The 9,992-nt window shown below is 29.7% G+C and overlaps 1 protein-coding gene across 1 annotated transcript in view; it reads left to right on the top strand.

Annotated features, from left to right (window-relative positions):
- Window positions 1–9,992, top strand: part of LOC100575684 (G-protein coupled receptor Mth2-like) — a 28,159-nt gene that overhangs the window by 2,584 nt on the left and 15,583 nt on the right. The window contains exon 2 of the mRNA XM_029490232.1: window positions 3,447–3,541. The gene's annotated coding sequence lies outside the window, so the exon portion shown is untranslated. The remainder of the gene's footprint in view (window positions 1–3,446; window positions 3,542–9,992) is intronic.

Below are 9,992 nucleotides of genomic sequence, written 5' to 3'. Positions count from 1 at the left end.
ACCAATCAGGAAATATATTTTTTTCCGATGTTGATCATAATATCATATAAAAATAAAATTATAATAACCAGGAATTCTAAAATATGTTGAGATCGTACGAACTATAATAGTATACAATTACAGAAATCAAATCGATATAATATTTTGGTCTAAAATATTAATAATTACTCGTTTAGTGTGTTGAAAGCTGTTGAGTGATAATAGTGTTTTACTTATGTATCGGGTAAATAATTATGCAATGCTTTTGGTCTGCGGAAAGAAAGCATATTATGTTTACGTTCGACAAACGAAAACAAACGATTCTTAAAATATATTGAATCAATGCTCGATTAATCAGAACGATTCGTAAGCTTATATGATAATAATATAATATAGGGTGATTTTAGTTGTGATTGTTTTGTAGTTCTTTAAAAGACGTCATTACGTCTCATCTGTGTCTATATGAATAATATTATCGAATTGATATTTAATAATTATTTGAAACGGGTGTTTACTGATAAATAATCGCCCCGCTGTTAGGTATATATAATTTAATACATATTATCGCAAGTTTGATTACGATGTAGGTACGACAAGGTTTGTGTACGTTTCCACACCACCTGTTGATTTGTTAAACGACAAGACAATAAAAAATATAATATCATATCGACATATATATCGTCTATGTTGTTTAAAATCATGAGGTATTACACGTGGCGCGTTTTTTTTATTGTGGTGTCCCCTGTAGGCCTAATCCACATCGTAAGCGAAAACGAGCGAACGCCGATCTACTACAATAAAATTAATTAATATAGATTGATATTGCGAAAACTGTACTTCACGCGAATAGATACATTAATTTAAAATATAATAAAATAAAATAAATACCCAATGATTCATTGAATATAGGTTTTAACTTTAACGGCATTCGCTCATTTTCAGCTTACTATATTGTGTTGAATTTAATTGCGTTACAACCTCTGGAAAGAGACAAGCGAGGCGCTGCAGGCGTTGGGTGAATTTATATTTTTCACATGGTATTATATAAGTCCAGGCAGTCAAAACGAGTAAAAATGTTTCGGGTTTCGTATATTAGAAACCGGGTAAAAAAAGTTGCGCGCGGGTTAGGGGTTTTGCGTTCAAAACCGGGTAAAATTGTTTGCAGGTTTCGCGTCCGAAACCGGGTACAATTATTTGCGGGTAGGGATGGTATGGTGTACAAAAATGGGTCAAATTGCGCGCGGGTTATGGGTTTTGCGTTCAAAACCGGGTAAAATTGTTTGCGGGTTTCGCGTCCGAAACCGGGTACAATTGTTTGCGGGCTAAGGATGTGGGGTGCAAAGGTGGATCAAGTTGCGCGCGGCTAATGGATTGTGGGTTTTGCGTTCAAAACCGGGATAAAATTGTTTGAGGGTTTCGCGTCCGAAACCGGGTACAATTGTTTGCGGGCTCAGGGTGTGGGGGGCATAGGTGGAATAGGTTGCGCGCGGCTTATGGATTGTGGGTTTTGCGTTCAAAACCGAGATAAATTGTTTGCGGATTTCGCGTCCGAAATCGGGTACAATTATTTGCGGGTACAATTAAAAGGGTACTTAAGGGTCGAATTGGGTACGGGCAGTGGGTTATGGGCTTGGGATTTTAGAATGGGTAAAATTTAAGGTGGGTTACCCGCTTTTACTTCCTGAATTTATAAAGACCATGTGATTGGACTGGGAATAGTTGATGAAACGTATTATTGATACTATAATAACAGTAATTTTAAACTATTTAAAGGATGGTAGCTGGATACTTATTTAAATTCAACACTGTCCTAACTCCTAATACTATATCTAAAACTATAACTATAACTATGTTATTACTATTATTATTATTTCCCTAATTTTATTCAACAACCACATGATTACTAAAATCCTATTTCTATGTCACCACCACTACAACACCAACTACCAACATGATTCTCTATTCATCGACTTCCGTTCAAACCTGTCCAATACTCCTCACAATGTATATATACTAGTAGTTAAAAGGTAGTGGACAGGGTTACTTATCAGCGAGTGCAGTGCATGGTTGGGTGTAAGTGGTTAAATGGGTTAATGTGTTTATGTGTATTGTGTATAGTGTTACTGTGTGAAGTTTCTGATAGTATAAATTGTGTTGCTGTATAATATTATTTATAATTCAAATAATAAAAAAAACATAAGAATAACGAAAGAATAATAAGAAATTATTAATGAAAATATACGGGAATCGGCCCAAAGATGAACTCTGCAGTTAGGTACCTAAGTATAGTCTTTTTTGGGCGAACAATTAATAAAATACGCAAATAATGATTGAAAGATAAATGAAATAGCGTTCTGGCTCTAAAGTATATTGTATTAAAGTAATAATAAGTAATTGACAATGATATAATAATATTATATTGTAAATAATTAAAATAGACAGCTATTTGAACTGTTACAGCGTAATTATTAAATTTAAGTTATGGGTAATGATAGCGTTTTTAAGTCTATAATAATATCTCATACACATTATAAAAATGCAATTACCACAGTTGCGTTTTACACACATGATACATAATATGGATATAGCGGATTTGTATTATAATAATATATTAGCGGCGATTAGGGTGCAACATAAAATAATAATATTAAAAAAAAAACGTACACAGAGATTAATGCCTATACAATACCAATAATGCAATAAACAATTTTACCTCACTCAAAAGAGAAATTAAAAATACGATTCACGCTGTTCGACTAATTTTAACACTAATACATAATATCATTATAAAAAAATTTATAAACACAACAGCATATTTTGAATAAATAAAAAAAAAAAAATTGCCGTAAAAATGCAGATAATAATTGTTTGTGTGTGAAGCCAGCCGGCGATAGTCTGTGATGTTTTTGACAGGGAGATGAAGATATTAGGCACGAAAATATTCAATTTTATACAATAATTATTTTACTCATTACGAATAAAACGGGGCCGGTGTGCCGCGGACAATTTTCGTTCTCATCTGAAACTAAATCACTGAAAACCTCTGGTCGCTGAATTATCAACCGTCACTCTCACAAGTCACCCTCTAAGCCAGGGGTCGGCAAATAGTTTCTGGGAGCCCGGAGGATTTGAAAAAAAAACTTTGTAGGTCCAGAAAACCTTTTTGTTTATTATGCTAATGGTCTAAATACAGAGACAAATAATGAAAAATAAATCAGCATTAAAATTTAAAGTAAAATAGTTTTGGCGTCAATTCATTTCCCTTCGGTGGTCTCCCGCCAGTTACCGACCCTTGCTCTAAGTGTTAGCTACTTTATTTAATAAGTGTAAATCTATAGCACCTACCTACTTATATATTATTATAATTAACTATAAAAAAAAATACTAAGCAAATATAATATAATTATGTACATGTACTTAAAAAATACAGAAAATTGTCTAACTTACTTGGTTTATACTGTTTATAGGTACCAAATTTAATTTGGCTGAGTTGAAATAATTTCTTACTATCACGTGGACTCATTAACTTTTCCATATTGTCCAATAGCTATGAAACATTGAGGTACGTACAATACTATTTTGGATCCGTGTTCTGATAAATAATAGTTTTTGTTCATTTAAAATTATTGCATTCATTGTTGATGTGTGCACCTATATATGTATCTAAAACGGTGAAATGATTTATATTGATAAAAAAAAAAAAAATTTTGCACGAACTTAAAGAAAGGAAGGAAAGTTAAAAATAATTATTGAACACTTAAAGAAATAACAAATTAAAACGGCAAATGGAAAAATTGAATATTATTCGCACAAAAGTTAAAATTTTGACGTATATAATTTAAATGTTTTTTTAAACGAAACTGAAATATAAACATGGATACCTAAGAAATAAACAAATTTAATAGGTTGGTTTCGTGTATAGATTATAAGGAAATTAATAACAGACATATTATATGGCCAGGTACTATTTTTTTTTGTAATAAAAAATATAAATAAATAATAATTGTTTATAAACGTTTTATATTATTATGTTTGTAGCCAATTCACGATAATAAGAATCAATACTAAGTAGGCATAGCCTTTCATTATAGCCAGGGCTAGTGAGTAGGTATAGTGATGAACATTTTCATGAAAATTTTATAATTTCTTATCAAATGTATCCTATGATATTATATAGTTATTAGTTATAGTATATATTTTAACAGCAATTAGTTATATTTAAATTGTATTGCCATTTACACATTTTAATATTATACCTATTATTAAACATAATATGTTAGGAAATGCATAATACAAATAAATTTATCTCGGCAATAAATGTGCATTTTTATCTATATTATTAAAAAATTTGTATTTTTACTTCAAGTATAAATGTTAAGGGTATAAACGTTTTCATAAATTAATTAATGTTTCAATTTTTGTAATTTATTAATTTAGTTATTTCCACAATTTCACACTAATCATACTTTTTATGATTAGTTATTACAAATCACAATGTACCCAGTCTTGACACAAGCTTATATTATAAGTCAGATCTATTTATAATTGATAAATATGTTTTATTTAATAGGTAGGTATTTTATAGGTACTTATATGTACTTTAATTTTAGTTCATAATCAGTATTCACAGTCATCTAATTCCTAATTAAGTAACAAATATTTAACTAACAAAACAATCATACACTTACAACACTTACAAGTTACAGAATACTACAAACGAAAAAATATCGAAATAAATAATTATAATAATTAGAGCCATGGTGGAAAGATCCTGGGTTATCTGGGCTTATAATGAGCGATTTGTTGACATCCAGTAATTTTTTTTTTTTTTTTTTTCTATATTTGTTCATTGTAACGACCTCAAGGTCTTTGACAATGCTTATCACAAGTGGGTAGTAGGGAGATCATGTGATCTATTTATCTATGTATATATCACTATATGCATGATACTACCCCCCTTCTCCAAGAGGAGACATGTGCGGTCTTCACTCCCAGTGGAGTGGGACCTAGTTGGAAACCGGATGACGCAATCGGACGACAGCACGGGAAAATGGTGACTGCGTAGAATCACACACATTTTTTTTGCACTTTGCTATGAATCGAACCGATGACTGTGTGAGTCGTAATCAACTGCGTGACCACTGCGCCACTCCGGCCCCAGTAATTGATTATAAAAAATATAATTTATGATCAATACTATTATAATATTATTGTTTTTCGTATATGCAATGTTTATTATAAATGTAACATATAAACCATAGTGACCATCACAATTTCTTTTAACTCAAGACATCACTTAACGTTTTATAAGTAATTTCGATAGTACCCAAATCATGTCTATGCATCCCCTCAGATTGTAATTTTCGTATTATAAACAATATGCCTAATGCTGTTTTGTTTCGTTAATTCTTTATCATATTTCATTGATAATGCGCATTTAATTAATTTTATCGTTTTAATTTTACTCTAAAATTGCTACCTACTGTGCTATTCTATATTTTATATGTTTTTATTTAGCACTGCAGTTACTTTAGTGTGGTTTGACGTTGCAATCTAATAAATATAAATAAATAGTTATAGTTGTTTCTTAGTTCATTTTTATCCACTAAGTTATGTAAGTATACATTTACATCGATTACTGCCGGGAACACGAGTTAATACATATTATACATCCTTACCCCACAGCCCACTATTGTTAACCAACTTGATCCCCATCAAGTGATATTTATATTAGAATACAAAAAAAGGGAATATACGAAAACCCCGTCCTTTCGTTTGTAGCTATACCATTTGTCCACGTAATTATATAATAAAAAAATTTAATACCCATTTTCCATATAGTGTAATATGATCAAAACAATTTCTGAATTCTGGATATCTGAATTGGTCATATTTAGTGAATATTAAATATCCATGATGTAGGTACATATACAATATATTATATTATAGCTAGGTATATTAGGTAGGTACTTCTACAGTTTAATATTGGCCTATGGGTAAAGACTCAATGACTTCTCGCAAAACTCACATTCGCTTGTGTGTACATCAATTAGCAGTGTATCTATAAGTTATACATAATATATAGTTACAGTGGTTTCATTTTTAACCCCGAAGTTATGTACATATTTACATCGATTAGTACCAGAAACACAAGTTAATACATATTATACATCGGCACCCCACAGTCCATTATTATTGTTAACCAACCAGATCACCATCACACGATATTTATATTAGAATATTAAAGAAGGAAATTAACGAAAACCCAGTCCTTTCGTTTGTAGCCAAACCATTTGCCCACGTAATTATATAATAAAAAAGGTAATACGCCCACCGCCATATAGATATGATCAAAAAGTTTTCTCAATTCTGGATGTCTGAATTGGTCATATTAATAAATATAAAATATAAATTGTAATGATATACGCTGTACGCGTACAAAATGCATTTTTCATTTATTCTGCATTTAATATATACATATAATAATGTATACATTTTATATATACCTACCCAATTATACGAAACAAAGTTGAATGCCCCACTCAATCTAGTAAATAACTGGTTTTTATGTTTTTTAAGAAAAAGTTATTGTTTCTAGTTTTAGCAGTGTTCATTTTAAAATTAAGGTTTTCTAGTAAAGGACCACAATGTATTTCATTATTAAGTAATTTAAATGGAAAATTTAAGATAAGATGTACTAAAAAGTAATAAATATTTTTGAAAGCACATGGGTAATACAATCAGAGCAACATCGTTTAAGAAAACCTAATCTGGAAGCAGCTTTATTTTTTATTTTATTAATATGGTCATTGAAAACAATGTTCGAAAATTGTTAACAAGTTATGTACGTCTAAGTGAATATGCTAGTGAATAATAATTGTATGTAAGATACTTTTTTTTTTTTTGCGAAAAAATTATTACAGAACATTTATTACTTAGATTTAATTCCATACGATTTTTTAAACACCAACTGCAAAAATTATCTAAGCCTGATTGTAATTTTGAATAATCGTCAATAGAATTAATAGTTATATAGATTTTGGCGTCATAGGCTGAAAGTAATATATTAGAGTGTTTTATGACTGAATTAATATCATTAATAAATAGTAAAATAATAATGGAGAAATATGGGCTCCTTGGGGTACACCAGAATCAATGTGGTTGGGTCTGGTAGAGTGATCTAGTTGGCGCATTCAGGAGATCAAAATTCCAAGTAGTTGTTGAAAGCGTCGTGAAAAACCAGAAAAAAAATTGGAATTTTCATGCTAAACAAATTATTGACTAGATTAAATCAATTTTTTTGTTCAATTTAAATTTCAGAATCCTACAGTCAGTAAAAATACTTTCCTCAATAATTAATACATGCGTTCGTAAAAATTATAATTTATATATGACATAATTTACCAATAGAGTTTGAACGAAAACATTTATGAACTCGAACCTTCGGTGAAATTCATAGACGACTTTTCTATGAACCCGATCATAATCAAACTGATGACATCTGTACTATTTTTAGTCATAGACCACAGTCTGTCTTAATTTAATTTTGTAGGTGCCAACGATTTGAATTTTTTGATAGGCTTCATGGTTTTATATTATGACTAAAAATATGAAGAAAAATAAAGTAATTTGACAATGGATATATTATGTTACTTAGGTACTCTAAAGTAACTGATGTAAGTTTTAAAGTTATAACTTAAATACTTTTTTCATACACGCAGAAATAAACAAATAATATTCAAAATTAGGTGCGAAGTGTCCCCACGTTACGGTAGTTGATATAATAATTATAGCAAATTAATATTTTTATATATATTTGCAGAACGCTTTTTAAGAAAAGAAAATATTTTTAAATTGTCTTAAATACGTTGTCGAGATGTTTTTAAACTTCTTTAAAACAGTTTTTGGCCAATATTTTTAAAATTATTATTTTTTATTTAATTGTATGACACATTTTGAAGTGAAAACTTTCCTTGCTCTGCTCTCGTGGAAGTAAACGCATGAAATAATCAATGACACTGAAAAATATTACGCTTTCAATCCAATGCATAATTAGTGTATACATTCTATATTATATATACATATATGTGTGCGCGCGCATTCGTAGTTTTCCTCTTATACCACGATTTAAGATAGTATATATGGTTGCCAGTAAAATGGCTTCATAAAACGGCAGTTCTAAATGGTTTTCATAGTGTTGCTAGATAAATTTTATAATAGATAATATAGTTGCTTATAATAATTATAGATAATGTCCGTATATTATGTATTTTTTTTTTTTGGGGGGGAGGGGGTCTTATAATAGGACTATTTCAATGTTTTATAATTTGTAATCACCTCTCATATAAACTATTAAAACTTAAAATTTTAAATGATTCATTGGCAGTTGCCATACTTAGTGTTCTATACTCGGTGTTCAGTACATGATGCAATTACGAAGCACTAAGGCTAGGTATTTTATTATTCTATAATAGGTAATTATCAGTTCAGGTCTCTGACCTTAAGACGCTCAAAAACAATGAGATATTATTACGTGCATACATATATATGCACTATAAAAACGAAAATATGCAGTTATTTAAAAAAAAAAATTGTATTTACATGGGAATAGACTTTAAAAAAAAAAACAACATAATTATTCATTAAGGATGACATTAATTCAGGCACCCTAACGGGTTGTGATTGGTTCTATAGATATATGGACATCCGGTGCGTAATTTTTGAAAATAAAAATACGTGAAGGAATTAAGGTGCTTTATAAAATATTTTTTTTTACAATAATTAAATAACTAAACTTATTATTAGAAGGAATTTTATCAAAAATACCAAATTGCGTTCGTGTTCTTCCAGAACTCTATGGGGAATATGAGCTTTTGGTATAAATATTTTTTTTCATTCAATAAATGTTCGCTAAGACCATATCAACCATAATATCTTTACAATTAATACTCATCGGTATGGTGATGAAAATTTGTCTGTTGTTACGTCTTGTTGATTTATAATCAATTATGAACATAATCCCTACGCATTATTAATATGCTTGAAATCATTGAATATGCAATATCCCATAAGTTTAGTAAAACATTCAACACACATTTTTGTACTTCGAATGTATTACCCTATAATATATAGCAACATTATATTACAGACCTGCTGCATGCGTATACAGTATCTTTATAGGTAATTCTAAAATCACAAACCAGACATGTTATAACGTATTATATTAGAAAATAAAATTGGGCATCTTAGATTCTAAATGGTTTCGTTGATTGTTCTGATCTCACCACGATATTGTGATTTTGTTTATTTGTTTGTTTTTTTTTTTATTTTTTCGTGTCTTTCAACAAATTTTGGATGGAGCAGCCTTAGAAAAATATTGAACTATGATGATGGTTTTTGTGGTTCGATTGTTTCAACGACAATCTTTATTTTGTATTCTTTTGAAATCAAATAAGTATTCCCAGATACAGTATACAGTATAAAAATGTTTGTAAATAAATATTGAGAAAAACATGTCCTTATTATTTTTAGTTTTTACATTTAAAAAATAAAACTATGATAACACGGGGTACTGGGTAGGCTATTTAGCAGCACCACTGTCGTGAATTATATTTTTTTTCTGGTCCCTCTTGTAGTAACATAATTATTATAATAATATTATACCAATAATAATAAAATATGACACTGTACCAGGCTGTATAATTTACTTTTTCTGAGCGAGATTCTGAACGAAGTGATGAATGTATTGATTTTACAATGATGTGTGTTTTTTTTTTTTTTTGTGTCTGACGACAACTTTTGGAGCAGTAAAAATGCTTCGATTTTCAAAAGTTGTACCTTTTCTGAAAGGAAAGTGAATCTAGTTGGTACTTTGGGGGGTCAAAAGTGAAAATTTCCAAATACTTTTCAAAAGTGGCAGGAAAAACCTTAAAAAAATAACGGAAAAACGCGAATTTTTACGCAAAACCAATTTTTGACAAAAACGAAAACTTAATTTTACTGTAACTCAAAAA

Source organism: Acyrthosiphon pisum, chromosome A2 (assembly GCF_005508785.2).
Source record: "Acyrthosiphon pisum isolate AL4f chromosome A2, pea_aphid_22Mar2018_4r6ur, whole genome shotgun sequence".
In the NCBI taxonomy this organism is placed as follows: Eukaryota; Metazoa; Arthropoda; class Insecta; order Hemiptera; family Aphididae; genus Acyrthosiphon; species Acyrthosiphon pisum.
The sequence above is the reverse complement of the archived record's forward strand: the minus strand, read 5'-3'. Positions and strand labels throughout refer to the sequence as shown.